Raw genomic sequence first — 19,097 nt, 5'->3', positions numbered from 1 at the left:
AGTGAGCATCCCGAACTTTGGCACTGGATCTCCAGCTGCATGAAACAAATCAACTGGTAGTACACAGTTCGAAAAAGTAGTGTAAATTTCTGTTAAATATGATGCACCTAAATGGAGCGTTACATATATTATATATCATGTAAAGTTCTGAGACATTTCATGCAATGTAGCAAATATTGTATACCAAAGCCCATTGTTGTAAACAACATTGTTAACAAGTTGCTCGGTTGCGTGAAATGAAATACAAGTTTACGTGAATGAATGCTTACATCACTATTAGATTTCAGAATTTTTATCTGTGTAGGTTAAATATCATTATGATGTTGATCCTACCACCAACTACTTTGTTCCGAACGGCCGGAAGTCCAAGCTGGTGCACGGGATGCTCACTATGCCCACCGGTTACTATGCCCCTCTTACCCCTACAGTCCATCAAACGTTTCTGTGAAGTCATATTCAATGGCTCGAAAAGGGCGGGCCCTGGCGAGGTGGAAATTTGACTGTATTTGGAAGGTAACTTTATAAAATACTACTCCTTAAAATTTCAGCGCTGGGTAGCGATGGGTACCTAGTCAAATCTCGATTCGAAAATGTAAATGTTATATACAGGCTGTGCTGCAAAATCTCGACAGTACACGGTGATATTGACAATTCTGCTTTGGTCACTCATTTGAGCTAACAGTCATAGTCAAGGCAAACCATGTCAATTGTCAATGACAATGCTGTCAGCGACGAACATGTGTAGATTTTTATATTAACTAAATTTGTAACGAAATTAAATGACTTGAGCAAAACAATTACATGGAGCCATTTTAGTGAACAAGCATCTACGTCCTGAACTACTTGGATAACAATAATGTGACATAGAATGTACTAAATTACACGATTTGTTACCAGGTGAATCTTTGTCATTGACGAAAAAATGAATGAAATTTTGACGAAGGTTTTTTTGAGGATCAAGTCTGTCAGTGACTATGTGACGAACAATTTTTTCAATATCGCGCGAAAGTCTGTCAATGACAATGACAAATCTCAGCACTGTACAGCCCATCGAAAGTTTTTGTGACGTCATATTCAACGGCCCAAAAAGGTGGTAGGCGGCACCTAGCATTAAAACCGATTGCATTTGGAAGATTACATTATAAAGTTCAGCGTTGGGTTTCGAGGGGTACTTAGTCAAATCTCGAGTTGCCAAACATCAAGGCATCCAGAAAACAGAGTTCTGGCTAAAATCCATCCACAATCAACTGCACCTCTCTGTACACTTTTCTTAAGAACATCGTCACCATCATCATCTGGTCCCCAGTTCAACACTCTTATCTATTTTCTCTTTCCCAGTGCATGTCATGCCGAGAACAAAAATAACACCCATCGATACATTTTATTGCATACGTAAATATGTCTAGACATAGAAGAACGTCTTTGCCTTCGTCGTATGCTGCTGCCTTGTACATACTGGATGCTCCGTTTGATGCCTACCTTCCTACCAGAGCTGCCAGGTGGTTTTATAAAAAAATCTGTATCCACTCTATTAAAAAATCTGTATTTTCTGTATTGACGATTTTTTTCTTAATTAATCATGTTTTGTTGTTTTACAAATACAGTGCATACAAAATAACCATAAAAAGTGCTTAACCAACTATTCGGGCTATCGTACTAACCATACTGGATATAATTGCGCCATTTGTGATATCGTCCGTACTTATTTATAAGAGTGATATGAAGCCGTTTGAAAATGTATGGAGATTTTAGTTTCTATTCATTATCTTCCTGATAAGCAGTTTTAAATGCAAAAAAGTGCACGAGTTCATTACTATTTGATATTTTTAATATAGATGAATACAATTAATTACATCATTTGTGTGGTAGTTACACCGAAAAGTCGAGAGATGTCGCCCCGCCAGTGCTGGTAAAATCATTTTTGCAGTATGGAGAATATCAGAAAATCCGCAATTTCTTACGAAATACATTTTCAATGCAAGTAAAATGTTTACGAGTACTTGTATTTGTACCATTTTAATGTGCTGGGGCACTTTTCTTGTATTTAACATACATGCTTATATTGGAAATATTCAATTAATACTGTAAATCCCCATACAATCTCAAATCGTTTACTACCAGCTCCATATGCATCATTTTATAAAAATCTGTATAAATCTGTATTGTAATTTAAAAATCTGTGATAAATCTGTATTCTGTATCGGGTCTGTATTAAGATTAAAAAATCTGGCAGCGCTGCTTCCTACACATTCAGTAATGTTTGCTCTCAAGCTATTTTAGATACACTTTGAACACTGGACGCGTGTCTTTCTGCTTGTCTTCTTTAGCATCGTCAGCATACGTGCCGGTATCTGTTTGGCTATTATCACAACATGCAAAGTCGGTCGACCAACATCAGCTGAGTCCAAGTGGCAAACAAAATGAGGATGCTGCAAATTGGCCCAAAGAAAGCGAGTTGTGTCGATGTGTGATGCAGAATTAGTTAGTGGGGGGAAGGAAAAGTGGAATATTCCGGTATGCTCAGTTTGTTTATAGATTCGTTGACATGTAATAGCAATGCCGGCACAACACGCCAGCGAGCTGATTGCTAGTGATGTAAGATTAAATCCCATTTTTTTCCGTACGCATCAGCGTTCGGAAAATTATTCTCAAATCTCATTCAGTGAGCATTCCTGAGCGAACAAAGTCACGTGCGAATTTGTAAAAAAAAAGCCGGCGCTGGTGATGTAGTGGTAAGCGTGACTGCTTTCTCACCTCAATGTGTCTGGGTTCAATCCCAGCCGACCGGTGGGATTTTTCTGAGGCATAAAAATCTCTGGTCACGTCTTTCTTCGGGAGGGAAAGAATGCCGTTGGTTCCGGCCCATGTGTGTTGAATGGATGCGATATCCTACGCAGGAGTGGAAGCTGCCTTCCTGCATATTCGATTGCCGTCATGCATGTCAATGGACAATCGATGTCCGTCGGTGATTGGCACTAGATTGCGGAACAGAGACCGACGTTAAATAAAGGAATGAAGAATTAAGAATTTGCAAACAAATCTCATGCTTGAGATTCTCATGCATTTTCACTACATACGGTACAGTAAACACAGACTGGCGAAGACGTTTCCAGCGGAGCCAAACAGACTTTAAAAAAGGGGAGCCAAACGAACAATTTATGCTTTCAGAAGACTATTCAATAGATGAATAACTAAACAATAGTTTTCCTTGATTTTTACCATGATGAGTACCAATGCTGCCGACGCCAGGCCGCTCCCACATCTGGACCCTACCTGTCGACCCATCAACTCATAGCCTGGGAACCAATGGCTTTACTTCCCATCTGAAGGAAGGCGTGATCAGAGATTTTATGCTTCAGAAAATCCCGGCGGCACCGACTGGGATTCAACCCAGGCTCTTTGGGGTGAGAGGCAATTACGTTTACCACTACACCACCGGTGAGTGTTTTAGACGGAAAAACCTGGAGAACACGATTTCGCTGGGAAATCAAACAATTTTTTATTTATTTATTAAGCGAACAATGCGTTTTTTATTACTTCTGCTGAAATAGCCTAGTTGGCAACATTTCCAAAAATTGGTAATTTTTTTTTCAGATTCCACGCAAAATTACAAGCTGAAAACAGTCATGAACAGTGGTTTAAAAGTTGAAATTAATTAACTCAATGTACCTTGTAACGTATGTTGCTGTTTTTTTTAAATGATGCAGCAATTATAACAATTCTAAATCAACTAAAAGATTTCTTTGAATTAGATAATCGCCATCTTAGCGCATCCTGAGTTAACAAACTTCGGAAACTCTTATTTCCGTACACTGGGCCTAATTTTTTTTTCAATAATTCTTATAAGATCTTTCCAAATTCTTTAATGGGTAGATAAATATATATTTGATTCACATATAGGAGGCACCACTTTATAAACTCCCTCAGTAAAATCAAACAGCTAGCAACTATTTCTCATAACCACTTTTTTTTCTATGATCACACTAAGGGACTATTTGGTTTGCTGTCTGACTTGGAAAAAGATCTATTGATTGGGGTTTCTTTTCTGTTTCATCATTTACAATAGAACCGACGTGGATTCCCTTATCAGTTCAACAATATACAATTTGGGGTTCCTCACTTTCGATGAGTGTCCTTCAAGAAATGCATTTTTAACAGCTGTGGGGTGGTTCTTCCATTGACCACCAGAGGCGCTACCGATTCAAAAAGGTGCTCGAATCTTGCAGCTTCGTTTACAACGCGATTAGAACCAATCTTTTCAAAACGAAAATAGAGTCAATCGATATAAAAATTCACCCACTGTTACCGAAAAAAATATTACTTTTACTACTTCTACAAATGAAACGTTAGAGTTGATTATGAGAACGCATTTTCCATGTTCTATTATCAATTCAAACGAAGACCAAAACGCAACGACAACAGCAATTGGTATCGATGAAACCAGCACGAATATTCATGAAATATTGAATGAAACGACTGAGTTAGACAGAGCAAGAGCTGATGCTTACACTTTGGCCAACAAAATCTTTACTGAAAGAAAAATTGAATGGGCGATTGACTCCCTTGAACTTTTTAAGTTATCAGATAGGGATGGAATTTTTCCTGTACTACTACAGAAAAGAAAAGCGGATGTAATGCCTATTCTAACAAAGATATTTCGAGCAAGCTTAATATTAAGCTACATACCGGCGGTGTGGCGACAAGTGCGGGTTATTTTTATCCCCAAGGCTAATAAAAAGGATAAAACTTCACCAAGACCCTTCAGGCAAATAAGCTTATCGTCTGTTATGTTAAAAATAATAGTAAAAAAAATAGATAAACACAAAAAGTCATCATATCTAGTTAGAAATCCTCTGAGCAAATACCAGGAAGGTAAGTCATCAGTACTAGAAATATCTTTTGAAGCCAAAGAAATTTCACTAGCTGCATTCCTTGACATTGAAGGTACATTCGATAATTCATCTCACGATTCAATGACTACAGCTATGATGAAACGTGGTTTCGATCAAAGCATTATAAATTGGATCAATGAGATGTTATCAAAAAGAGAAATATCATGGGATAATGCTATAAGTCAAATAATGGCGATCACTTCTAATAATAGTGATACGGCATCTTGATATAGCTAAAAAAGGGGAATATATCACAATAGATCAGAAAAATGGTTGCAGTGATGCAAACACCCGACAAGGATTAAACAAAAAAATCAGTAATCGACTAAATTTTCAATAGCGACCAAAAATATCAATAAATACAGTCCCAATGACGCGTTCATCTAGATAAAATTGATAAATAGCAGATTTTTAGCGATGGGCTCAATCTTTGATCCATAGGCCAAACATTGGAGGAAATGGCTCTTACAATTAAAAATTTAAAAATTGATATCTTCGGCAAAACTGTGTGTTTTCTTACTGTCTAAAACTTTGCAGATCAGGCCGAAAAGATGTTACAACAAATACAAAGAAATCGATTTCAATTCTGCATATTCTTGTGATCACTTGGCCCGAATGACTCTTATACAAACTTAAACTAAATTTCTACCAAGTTTGTTGAACTTGATCGTTTTTTTTTTTCATAGCTCATACACTGTTCCCTGAACTGCATCCAACTTCCAAGCTCTTTTATGTCGACCAAGATCTTGAAACAACCATGAGTTGCTCCTAAGTTTTCCTAAGCAACTGGGCTAGACAAAGCTCCCAAAACTTCATGTTAATTGAGCATTTTCAAAATAAGTTCTCCGACAAACTGCTACAAAGTTCCCTACGCTGATACGAGATCCCCGATTTCCCCGGAGATTTGGCCGAAAATGCCAATGCTGCTGACATGAGCGTGGCAAAAGTGAAGCAACCTTCGTTGGTAGTGAAAAATGCCCATCTTAACGAGCTCATCACTGGGTGTTAAGACCGAATTCAAGTTGGACAAAATTTGGCACCATACGGAAGCGGAGTATGACTTGGTTGTCGCCCACCTGAGGGCTTCCAAGGTTGAATTCTTCACCCCCGACATTCCCGATGAGTAGCCATTCAAGGTCGTCATCAGAGGCCTACCGAACTTCGACCCGAAGTTTATCGAGGCTGAAATCAGGTACCGGTATGTGCCAACGGTGTCTGAACTTTGTACACGGCATCCGAAACTAAAACATTAAGCCACGCTACGGTAGTTGCGCTCAAGACCACACCACCTCCGAATGTGCTGTGGATGAATCTGTGGCGTCCAAATGCGCCAACTGTTGTGGTGCTAACCAAGGATCCAACAAGCAGTGACCTAAATGCGAGGATTTCAAGCGCATCCGAAAACAGGTGCTCACCAACTATCAACCAGGAAGAAGGAAGGATGAGGCCCCGGCATTCAGGGCTGTCCGCATCTTCGTGAACAAGCGAATTCATGGGTGCAATCCAACCCCCGTCAAGAAACTCCGAAACAAACGGTTTCAAATCGGGTCCTGATTAGCCTCCGAAAGTTTAAACTCATTTGATAAGATACTGACTTGGCACAAACCATTTGAAGTTTATATTGAAATTACTATGGGATAACCAAACTTTCTGTGCATTGTCTTCTAGCCTTTTTCCATATTGTACTGTTAACAAGTTCTATTTCAATTCTTATGGGAATTTTTATCAGCTACAACTTTGAAGGAAATTGTTTTTCAGCCAAACGTCAAATTAAATAGCTATTAATTGTTTAAGAGATAGATAATCTAATGGCAAGATTAAGCAACTGTATTTTGGGCAACACTGTATACCGCAGTGTGACATAGTAGCCATGATTCTTGTCCTCTATACTACGCGCCATAAACACCAATTCTACCTGCTGAACAGTTGATTGAGCATAATCATAAGACATCAGTGACTTGAATCATTGATAATTTTTGTTCTTTACATTTGATCGAAAAGTAGTCTTCAACAAAGTTGTAGCTGACAAAATTTTCAATTTTCAATTTCAATTCAGCTATCATTATCTAAAGTAGAGTGAACTGGTGAGTTTTGAGATTGATATGAACCGAAATTATGGTTTCCCCATAGTAATTTCCATATGAACTTCAAATGGTTTGTGCCAAGTCAGGTTCTTACTAAAAGAGTTCAAATCTTGAGAGGATAATCAGGATCCGATTTGGAACCGTTTGAGCACTGGGGAGCGAAAATTTCAAATTTTGCATCAGTCTACTGTCCACCACCCGTACCGGTTCTCGCTTCGTTGTTGGAGGATATCTGAATGGTCGCCATGAGGCCTAGTGGAACTACCAGTAGAACCAGAACGGTCGTCTGCTGTTCGGCCACTCGCAGCATGGGCTGTACTCCGTTTGGTTCTTAGACGAGCCAAGATTCATCTCACCGGAAGGCAACCCATCGACGTTAGACCTGTTCCTGACAAATACCGGCTTGTCCAAGCCGGTAGCCCTGAACGAACTCAGCTCCAACCACCAACCGGTGTTTGTTGAGTTGGGCTGCAACGTGGCCCCTGCTCCAAGCCTGCGCAAGGAATATCACCACGTAAACTGGGCCCAGCTTGGACGCGTGGTAGACAGGTACATCATCGACAATCCGCCGCTTGACACCGTGGAGGATATCAACCGAGCGTTGGATGAACTCCATCAAGCCAGGCGTGCGTCCAACGAGTTCCTGTGAGGGGTAAGTTTATTGCCACACCCAACTCTTGATTCGCCTGAGAAATATTCGTAGACGCCAGTTCGAAAGAGCCGGATATCTACCGAGGAAACGTGAAATGGCCAATCTGAACTAGAAGATTGCTTCCAGAATGGTTTCACTCCGGAACGAAAGTTTCGGGCGGCTCGTCCTGAATCTGAACGATCCCTCCAGACTACTCTGGAAGGTTGCCAAGGTCCTAAAGACGCACCCTAAACCCATTCGACCACTCAAAAATGAATATGATGACGATTGGCTTATAATCACCCCTCAGGAGAAAGCAAATGCGATTGGTGAGCATATTGCCAAATCACACTTGCTTGGCTCCAACATCCAAAGTCCGTTCGAAGATCAGGTTGAGCAATGCGTACTCAACCTTGATTCCTCCCCTTGTGCTATCCCTCCGGAGGATAGAATCACAGTGGAATAGATTCGCTCAGCGCTGAAATGCACCCAAAACATGAAGGCCCCCGGGTTCGACGGAATATTCAACCTAGTGTTGATAAATCTCAGCATGAAGGTTCACTCTCTGCTGGCTGCTGTCTTCAACAGATGCTTGGAACTGCACTACGTTCCAAGTATCTGGAAGACAGCGAAAATCATACTTATCCGCAAACCCGGGAAGGACCCAACATCAGCTTTAAGCTTCAGCCACCTTTCAGCGCTGAGTAAATTGTTCAAGAAACTTATTTTCAATCGTTTGCTCAAGTTTGTCGAGGGACACAACATTCTCCTATCGAAACAGTTCGGGTTCAGAAAAGGGCACTCCACGAATCATCAGCTAGTACGGGTGATGAATACCATCCGAAGTAACAAGGCTGTATCCAAGTCCACAGCCATGGCATTGTTAGACGTTGAGAAAGCGTTTGACAATGTCTGGCACAATGGGCTCGTATACAAGCTTTGCATATTCAACTTTCCTTTCCATCTTGTTAAAATCATCCGTAACTACCTTCAGGAATGGTCGTTCAGGGTATCGTTGAATGGCTGCCTTTCTATGGCTATTAAAATCAAAATCAATACCTCCAAAACATAAACAAACATGTCCTCCATCGGCAATTTCCCAAACTTAAACCGGCTCCCTCTGTACTGTAATCATGGATGGCACAAGGGTTGAGTGGTCTGCTGAAGTAACTTATCTTTGCACGTTGTTTGTTCCACCTTGGTTAGATTTCTGTGAACAAACTGACAGTTTACAAACAAATCATAGGACCTACGATCCTCTACGCACCTCCGGTATGGGAATCATGTGAACAGACTCACAGGAACAAAATCCAGGTCGCTCAGAATAGAGTGCTGTAGGTGGTTCTTGATCGTCCCTTTGATACAAGAATTAACGATCTCCACCTAGAGGCGAACGTACGAAATGCAACACATCGGAACGTGCCTTGATAAGCAATTTGTATATAGTAGGTTAGATGCATATAGTAGTTGTAGGTAAGTCGTAGTTGTAAATGGTACTTATAAGTAGTCTCCGTTTCCAAATTAAAACAAACCAATCTCACCAAGGTGGTCATTCTCTAAAACAGGCCTGATAGAACTAGGAGCTTTAAATAATAATTAAAAATTTCAAATGAACTAAAGTTGAAAAGACGCATCTGTGTCACTGGATAATTCATACATGTAAAACACACAAATACAAGAAATAAAGATAATTAAAGTCTTAATAATCTCAACCAGATCCCCGAATACTAACATGTTTACTGAACGTCTAAGATCTTTCCAGAGCTTCTACGCAATTCTCTGAACTACTACGACATTTTTTGGAGCTTCCACTAAGTCTGCCGAGACAGCCCTCCCACCCCGAGTTTAGATATACGGTTGATGAAATCGAGGTGGTCGACAAGTTCGACTATTTAGGCTCACTGGTGACCGCCGAAAACGATACCAGCAGAGAATTTCAAAGACGCATTATGGCAGGGAATAAAATTCGCCGCCGCACGAAGTTGACTATCTACAAGATGTTGATTAGACCGGTGGTCCTCTACGGCCACGAGAGTTGGACTCTGCTCGTGGAGGACCGGAATGAGGAGGAGACAAATGAACCACGAATTACACCAGCTGTTGGGAGAACCATCCACGGTGAGCTGGGCACGTCGTAAGAAAACCGGACGACGACCCAGTGAAAATGGTTCTCGAAAGCGACCCAACAAGAACTAGAAGAAGGGGTGGGCAAAGTGGATTGACCAAGTAGAAGGCGACCTGCGGACCCTTCGCAGACTATGAGGCTGGCCACGTGTGGCCATGGATCGAGTAGAGTGAATACGACTTCTTCGAACAGCACAGGACATCAAGGCCTTAGCCTGATGGGTAAGTAATTATGTTAAACATGTTAATTCTTCCTTTCCTGTACCGCACTCAAACTGTCGTGAGCATCCATGCAATGCAGCCTGGCTATCAATTGAGAACTTCAAAAGATTAATTGATGGCTATTATTAAACAAACGACCCGAGTAATTGTTTCGCATTCTACCGCGGGTTTGCTTTGCCATTCGAGATTCAACCGATGGACGTGACGCCAACCACCACACCACTTAGTTACGCATCACCATCACCAGCTGGAGCTTGAGTTCGTTCCGGACTGCCTTCGCTCACTTCACTTTCGTCACCACCCCTTGGTATCAAAGTGTAAACAGAATGCAATCTCTATCTCACTTCTAAAACGATCATTGTTCACGCGTGCTTCACCACTTACAGGGGCTTATTTGCTTAACCAGTATAAATGTAGTCACAAGCTCACTCAACCCCAGTCGTCACTTCCACCGCGTGATGATTATCATATTCATTCGAAACACACTCGCACAAGGTAAACGGTCATTTATTTTATTATCCATGGAATGCCTTTCCTTTTACGGACCAGAAGCTGTCTGTCACCACAACTGGAATCGGAAGTTGGCCACTTACGTCTTCTCCTTGAACTCTTCAGCGCGAATAATTTTCGATCGAAAGGTGCGACCGATGGAATTCCTTAAGTAGCCGAAATTCGGCAAACAAAAACGGGCCAACGACGATGATGATACACTCGGCAAAACAAAATATAATCTAATTTAAATCTTCACTACGCGTTGTGATCACAATGTTCGCGAGACCTAGCGCGCGTGTTGGTAAGGCAGGAGCGTCGATTCAAGCTGGAAGCCGGGACGAGACTGATCTCACTGAGCCCTAGCAGCAGCAGCAGCTGTGAGTAATAGGTATGTTCTCCGAGAACTTTAGGCCAAATGAGAAATGGTTAGGGATGTTTGCAAAGCTTTTTGAAGAACAGGAAATCGACTCGCATAAAGTGGACAGCATTTCATCATCTACTTCGTATGATAATCGGACTGTCATAAAACTGGATAATGCTCTCAACATTAAGGGATTTGTGAATTAATGAAAATAAAAATGAGACACAAACGCTCATATAAACATCCCACCCTCCTGGGCTAACAAATCGCACTGGATCTTCTAAGGTGATAAAACTTGCCTTCGAAGCCGTCCTAGTCCTTCAAAACAAACTCGACTCGGGCTCACAGCGCAAATTGAATCACGTCTCAAGTCGAACTGAAGCGTGCGCTGGAACCCAACCACCGTCAAATGAGCAATCGAGCAGGCAAGAGTGAGTGAGTCAGTGAGCGAGGCAATCGTGATATGGTAGAGGCGTGATGGCGATAAAAATCACGACCCCCCCTTAACGTCAGCAGGCCACTTGTCTGTTTGTCTGTGAGCTCAGAATATGTGAATCGTGTGGTGGCTTCTTCCTACAAATCTGTTAGGGGTTGTTCATAAACTACGCAGACAGTTTAGGGAGGGGGTGGTTGGCGAGTGTCTACGGTCCCCACACATTTCCAAAAATGTGTATGGCTGATGGCCTACGTAGTTTATGAACAGCTCCTTATCCGTACACAGTAGAGAGTGTGCTTTTGCATCAGCTCTCAGCATATGATAGCGAGGGTGATAATGGATCGGAATATTGCCGTGTTTATTTATAGATACAATCGAAATTTGCCTGCACTTGTTGTGCTTGTTTATCCTTGTCATGACTCCCTCGGAGAACCTACAACACTTTTAGCTGTGGTCACCGTCGTGATGCCATCGATGATCGATAGTTTTGTTGACGAGTTGGGGGTTGAAAGCAGTCATCTGCTAAAATTTGTCCAAGCACAGTGGCAAACGATGTGTCAGATTTCTATAATTAATTCATAAGCTTCGAGAATTCATCGGTTGATGATCAATAATAAATGAGAAACTTAATTGGTAGGCTGTGGATGCATATTAGCTCTCTTTAAACAATGACAAAGGCTGTAAACATCCAATATTGATCTCACGCTATCGCAAGAACCAAAATTTATGCTCATCTCGATGGACATCACCTTGTTTGCAATTAATTAGAGCGTCCATGTTTCAGTGCGCTGAAGCCATCCTACAGGCTTTCGTGTATCGTTTCTGATGGGTAAAAGTTTTCCGTTTGATAAACTGACTGACATTGCAGTGTGTCTATTTCAGGAGCAAATATGGATCATCAGATGCAAAGGGATGCCACGAACAGTGTGTGGTAGGGTAGGTATAATTTTACATGCTCTATTAATTGCATGGGAGTGCATGCTTAGTACATGCCCTTGATGAAAAATATCGTGGGAATTGTGATGATGCTTTAAAATGGAGGCAACGTATACTGAATAAGATTACTCGTGTTCCAAGCTGTGATAATTGATTTGTTAATTATGCTTTTTCTAAACTATTTTAATGGTGTGAAAATCCTCAATAGCCTAGGGAAATCGAGCTCTAGGCCGAATGGGCCATTAGGCCGAAAATTTTATAGTTGTTCGCTTTTCGTCATGCGACATCTTGGGATTTTTTTTTAAATATCGGGAAAAAAGGGCTAATAGAAATATAGAATATAGAATTTTTCGGGTCGGAAAATTTCTCGATTTCCCTGGGCATATAGAGTATGTTTGTACTTGCCACACAATTATGCTAATGCAAAAATGGTACAGGCATCGAAACTCTCAATTAATAACTGTGGAAGTGAATCAAGAACACTAAGTTGAGTGCACACAATAAGCTAATATGCGATAAGGAATAAGCTTGGAATGAAGCAGAACCAAGCATTGTAGAAAGAACGCTGTGTACTGTAACCGGTAAAGGGCATCACTCTGATTTTTTATTCCAGTGAAAGATAAAAACTATTGAAGCGTGAACAAAATTAATAGAATCATTTTAACTACCCTGACAATGGTTGTTTCTGTTTTTTCTTATTATGTTTTTGTGGGTGGATTTCTGAGATAATTTCCTTATCATTTCACTGTACAACGTACGATGCAACGAGTTATGAATTTTCAAAGTACGTGATGTTCGCAAAAAATTTTTAAACTGAGTTTTTTAATATTTTTCTTCTTCTTGTTATCATGAACTCTACCTGTGTTCGAAAAGACAAAACTTATCTTAAGATAAAGAGTCCAATTCAAAATTCACTCACCAGGCAGCGCTATTGTGACATTCATGAATTGTTTGCCCTAACATAGCATATGGACTAGATAAAAGGTTTCCGTCTTGGGTAAAGTTGTTCAGATGGTCAAGACCTATTCTAGACTATTGATGAACACTGATGACTGTTTTGAATCGTATCTTATTTTTGAGAAATAATTGTTGTATACACGAAAGCTTAAACTGAATTGCGTATTTTTTTCTAAATGACGATTTTTTCTGACTAAGATTGTTGAACAGAGCAATATTCTAATTGGTTAAAATGTCAATGTCAATTGCTTTATAAATATAAAAAAAAGTTAAGCTCTAGCGATCTCTAGGGCAGGGGTTGAAACGGTTGTCGATTTTTACAACTATTGCTTCGTTGTCATGCGTGACAATCTGTTTGTATTCGTACACTCATACTCTACCGTTATCTGTCTCACACAACACAACCGGTAGAAAATATTCGAACAAAAAAAAATTATCAAACAACTATCAAATGACAATGTGTTATTTCATTCTAATTCCTCAATTTGGTGTAAATTAAACAATTTCTGATCAGAAATTTAATTGCTAGGATATCGATGCTAACTTTTTTCAGAATTCACGCAAGCACAACATTAGCAGCTCTTATTATAAGAAAAACTAAATACATAAATACGTGACGGTCTTCAACAACAATGTCGGGCATTGCTCGACTGTCGAGCTCTTCAGTCCGTATTTTCACTCGAGTTCTCGATTCGATTTTGTTTCGTTTTGTGCTGTCGCGTTGCGCCGTGGAAGTGTTGCCACCTTTTCTCGCGTTCTGGAAAGTTTAATTGAACTTGCAAACACGAAACAAATGGTGCGTAAACGTGCCAATGAGCCAGCAGCGGGTTCTTCAAAGAAGGTGCTAATCAAGCCCAGCGCGTCGCCGGAAAACGAGTACTGCAAGCCAACCAGTATGCAGTACTCCCGGAAGAAAATGGCGATGGTGACGCCGTTCCCATTGCAAGACGAGAGCGGATTCCTCCGCTTTTCACGCCGGTGAAGGATGTTGGAAAGCTGGGTGCCGAACTGGCAAAACATAAGCTGCTGCCTCGCTTCAAGCTTTGCAGCATCGGTACCAAAATCATGTGCTTCAGCCTGGAGGAGTACAAACAAATAGGAAGTTTCCTGACGAACAACAACGTGGATTTCTTCACGCATGATCTGCCATCGAGCAAGCCACTGAAGGTGGTTTTGCGTAGATTACCGTCGTCCGAGGTTGCTGCGGTGAAGTCCGAGCTGGAGCGGCTTGGGCTCCAACCTGAGGCCGTGTTCCAGATGAACCGGCGTCCCAACCAAAATACCAGCTTCTGTGATCAGTTGCTCCTGGTGCATTTCACGAAGGGATCCACCAGTCTTGCGGCTCTGAGATCCAAAATCCGGGACCTGTTTCAGGTCATCATCAGTTGGGAGCATTACAAACCCCAACATCGTGATGTAACGCAGTGTATGAACTGCCTCTCATATGGCCATGGCACCAAAAACTGTCACATGAAGACAAACTGCGGCAAGTGTACTGGAACTCACTCAACTGCGTCCTGTGAGCAAGTCGATGACATCGAGCCAATGTGTGTCAACTGCAGTGGAAACCACCAAGCCTCCAATCGCGGATGTCCCAAGCGAGTGGAGTTCATTAATATCCGTCGGAAGGCCACAATCAACAACCAGCTCGGTCGCCTTCGTAATCATCGTTCGCCTCCTGTACTAACGGAACTCCAGTACCCAGCTCTCCAGCCCCGTCGACATGTTCCGAACCTAGCTCGCTTCCGCTCAACAACCAACAAGCCAATCCGGCGAGTATTTAAATGGTTCCCAACAGTCGGACAGTTCAGCATCGTCTCGCTGCTGCTGCGGCCCAGCCAATTCCAGGTTCATTCACCGCCCCTGGTTTATCATACGCTGGTGCTGTCTCAGGTGAATCTTTCGACGATTCTCCGTTCACCTCGGAGGAACTTGTGACGCTCGTGGCCGAGGTCATCATCATCATGCGTACGTGCAAGACTCGATCTGAACAGCTTCATGTTGCCTTGTCACTCGTCACCAAGTATGGACCGTGAAGCTATAAAAATTGCAAATCGAAACGCTTGCTCACTGAAGCCCGAACTGAACATGTTCCTTCCCGACTTTCAGCTCGTCAGACTTGATCGCACCTGCTCTGGAGGTGAAGGAGTGGCCATCGCTGCAAGACGGAACATCAGTTGCCAGCTGCTACCAAACTTCCAGCTGAAAACAATTGAAGCCATCGGATTGGAGGTGAGCACATCACTTGGCTTAATCACCGTCATCGCGGCCTACTGCCCCAAGCAAACCAACATCAGGGACGGGTCGTTAGTGGCCCTCCGGAAAGACATCATCAAACTCACCCGGAGGAGCGGGAACTTTATCATCGCTGGCGATCTGAACGCAAAACACCAAGCTTGGGGCAACGGTCGGAGCAATAGAAACGGCATCATCCTCATTAAGACCTGCAAGTGGGCCACTATACCATCTTGGCCTCGGACTCTCCCACCCGGTTGAGTCGGTCTGGGGTCCATGCGACCATCGACATCTTCGTAAGCAACATGGGACACAACATCTCGCAACCTGTGGCATTCCAGGAGCTGAGCTCGGACCACTACCCGGTGGTGGCCGAAGTTGGATCCTCGGTAAACCGATTCGAAGCTTCCCGGCGCAACTACCATCGAGTCAATTGGGCGCAATATCAACACTGCGTCGACACAACCATCGACTACGATGTCCAACCGGGGACGTCCGAAGATGTTGACCGGTGTCTACAAACCATCAAGGAGGCGATTTTCCGGGCCAGGGAACAACACGTGCCAGTATCCAGACAGGTGAGTAACACTCTGAACCTTGATAGCCCTACCAAAGATCTCATTAGACTCCGTAACACCATTCGTAGGCAGTACCAGCGTACTGGCCTGCCTAACTTGAAGACCAATTGTAATCGATTAACAAAGATCATTCAGGCCAGGATGGTGGATCTGAGAAATAACGATTTTGCTAGTAAGATCCGCTCTCTCCCAGATTGTGCTAAGCCCTTCTGGAAACTTACAAAAATTCTTAAAAACAAGCCTAGGCCCATTCCACCACTGACCCCACTAGAACTCCTGAAGAGAAGGCTACCGCGATAGGTCAACACTTCGTCAGCTCCCATAATCTCGGACAAAACATCATCAGCCCTCATGAATCTGAGGTTGCTGAAAATGCAACCAATCTTCTTTAGATTCCTAACATTTTTCCAGAGGAATCCGAGATTACGGCTGACGAACTGTTGGCCTATATAAAATCATCTAAAAACATGAAGGCCCTAGGTTTCGACAACATCCTGAATCTGGAACTCAAACACTTGAGTTCCAGATTCTACAATCATCATTGCACTGATTTTTAATTTGTGTCTCAGACTTGGCTACTTCCCCTCGTGTTGGAAGTGAGCTAAAGTCATACCCATCCGGAAACCTGGGAAGGATCCGTCCTCTCCTTCAAGTTATCGATCAATCAGCCTTCTCTCAGGGTTATCAAAACTGTTCGAAAGAGCAGTGTACCACCGGCTCCTAACATCTGCCGATGAAAACAACTTGTTACTAGAGGAACAGTTTGGTTTTCGGAAAAGCTGACTCGAGTAACAAACATTCTCAGACGGAACATGGCTTTTTCGAAAACATCTGCCATGGCGTTGTTGGACGTTGAAAAAGCGTTCGACAATGTCTGGCATGATGGCCTGGTGTTCAAATTTCAGCAGTACGGTCTTCCAATGGCATCACATCGGATGCTTTCAACATCGGTGGTGGGGTTCCACAAGGAAGCATCCTTGGCCCCATCCTATTCAACCTGTTCACCTCTGATATGCCGGCTCTCCCTGATGGTAGATCGTTGTCTCTGTTTGCAGATGACACATCCATCGTCTACAAGGGTAGGGTCATCGGAGCTCTGACTACTAGGGTTCGGTGGTAGATCTTATACCAGTAACGCACCACAAAAAGGTGATTTCCCAACGTTACTGGTTTGAAAAGATAAAAATTTACAAAATGGAACGAACTGACCAAGTTAAGCCAATTGAACCTGAAGGCTTCCTGACATGTGTTGATGTAGAAGTCCAAATTGTAGACGAAGCTTGACAAAGATCAACATGAACTAGTCCGGTTTATGGTAGTTGCGCGGAATGTCTTCCTTTGATTTGAGGTAAACAAATGTTCGGATGTATGTAGTCGATTTTTGATGTGCATTGGCAAGCCGTTTCGTGACCAATAGTCAGGTTCAACGCTGCGACTCAACGAATGATGGGACGCCTCGTGGAGGTTCTACTTGGCTTCGGAACAGGTTCTCAGCGCGCAAATAATAGGGACCTAGAATGAGAAACTAGAAATTGTCTCCTGGGCCTGGTTATAACTAGATCAGCAACCGATTATAGATAAAATAAATAATAAAAAAAACTCCACGGAAAAAACAAACATCAGGTTTGAACACACGCACAGCCTCTCCCAGAGCTGAACTTGATCTTCTAAAATAAATTTAAATCCTCTTTAAAATAAACATATACAGATATACCTCGATATAACGCAACTGTCACTCCTGTCTTCCATCGCCGATTTCTCGCAAACGGTCATTCAAACAAAATAATAACACCATCGGAGAGATGAGATAATCTCCTATCTATCGGTAATATTAACGTGTATGACTCAAATGTTATTAGCGAGATATTGACGATGGAAGTCAAAAGTGACAGCTACGTTTCATAGAAGTATACCTGTAATATAAATCACATTACTAAAGAGGAATCCAATGTAGTGTATTAACCAATATAGTTTACAGTTTGATGTGTCTCCATGCAGCATGGAACAACTTTAGCGAGGTCTTATTACCCACCGAAGAACCTGGATCAGAGAAAGGTTGTTTGCAAAATTTGTCAGGTTCATATTTTACTGGCATCGTAATTTTCACCTAGGGTTGGTATAGTGATTTTATATGTTGCACAACTATTTTAGAAAGGAGCAGATCTAAGGAATGACCACCAACTTAGTAATAACGACCTCGTCCGTAATGTGGCTTAGTGAGGTTAGAAGGTTTACATTGTTCAGGATAACATCAGGTAAGGAGCTTCGAAATGGGGTTTTGTTGTTATATTAGAGAATTATCGCCAGTTGCGGTTCTGATGTCGATCAAGATTTCAGCGACAACGTACAATCAGAATCCCTCTGGACCAGTTTCAGCCAGTTTCATGTTAAATTTACATTTTGAGGCACTTCCACTGTCTGGCAGTGACATAAAATCTCCCTGCAGTCATGACTGCAAGAAGCTTGAATCCAAGAACTAGAAGGTGACACCTCTATCGTAGATCCAATAGCCCTTTACAAGAACGCAGGTATTGCGGTAAGCCCTGCTACAATACAATATCGATGAAATATTACATCAAGCAGTATTGCAGTACTTGATTGGCGCGTATTTAATGAGCTACTGTTAATGTTATTGATTTTTTGTATAAGAGCTACAGAAACGAAAGCCAAAAAATAACTTAGCTGAGCGTCGGCTGGAACAAACTGCTGTTATCCGGAAGACTTCACTATTCATCAATGCCAATTACTAAAACAACTGAATCGAGTGGAACTCCATTTGGTCATCGTCATACAATCCACTAAAAACTCCACTTCACAATTGTTACAATTTATTTCACATTATTAGTTATTTAAAATTTGAATTAAACTTTTCACGAGAAAATCACACAGCACAGTACATAAACGTCAATTCAGCAGCGCAGCCTACTTTTCCCCTCGTTTAGTGTTGAGCTATAGTTGGCTTAAACAGCGAAATTGTTTGCAAGGGTTTTTACAACAAAAAATAATTGTTTGCAATTGTTTTTTACAACATAATTTATGTGCACTATATATCACAGAAATTTACATGATTTTTTCTATTGGTGTAGTATCAGCAAGCTGAACAGGACCTTGGTCGTAATTGTTTTGTGAAATAAGGTGTTCAGTGGCCT

The 19,097-nt window shown here is 41.9% G+C and overlaps 1 protein-coding gene across 3 annotated transcripts in view; it reads right to left on the bottom strand.

Moving 5' to 3' along the window:
* Positions 1-19,097, bottom strand: part of LOC135700323 (uncharacterized) — a 49,613-nt gene that overhangs the window by 20,594 nt on the left and 9,922 nt on the right. Inside the window, exon 1 of one of the 3 annotated variants that reach the window (XM_065220805.1) lies at positions 10,547-10,717. The exons of the other annotated variants lie outside the window; for them this stretch is intronic. The gene's annotated coding sequence lies outside the window, so the exon portion shown is untranslated. Of the gene's footprint in view, positions 1-10,546; positions 10,718-19,097 lie in introns of those variants that run through there. 3 annotated transcript variants of the gene reach the window in all.

Source organism: Ochlerotatus camptorhynchus, unplaced genomic scaffold (genome assembly GCF_037179485.1).
Source record: "Ochlerotatus camptorhynchus isolate MF236.1 unplaced genomic scaffold, CSIRO-AGI_Acam_v1.1 ptg000132l, whole genome shotgun sequence".
In the NCBI taxonomy this organism is placed as follows: Eukaryota; Metazoa; Arthropoda; class Insecta; order Diptera; family Culicidae; genus Ochlerotatus; species Ochlerotatus camptorhynchus.
The sequence above is the reverse complement of the archived record's forward strand: the minus strand, read 5'-3'. Positions and strand labels throughout refer to the sequence as shown.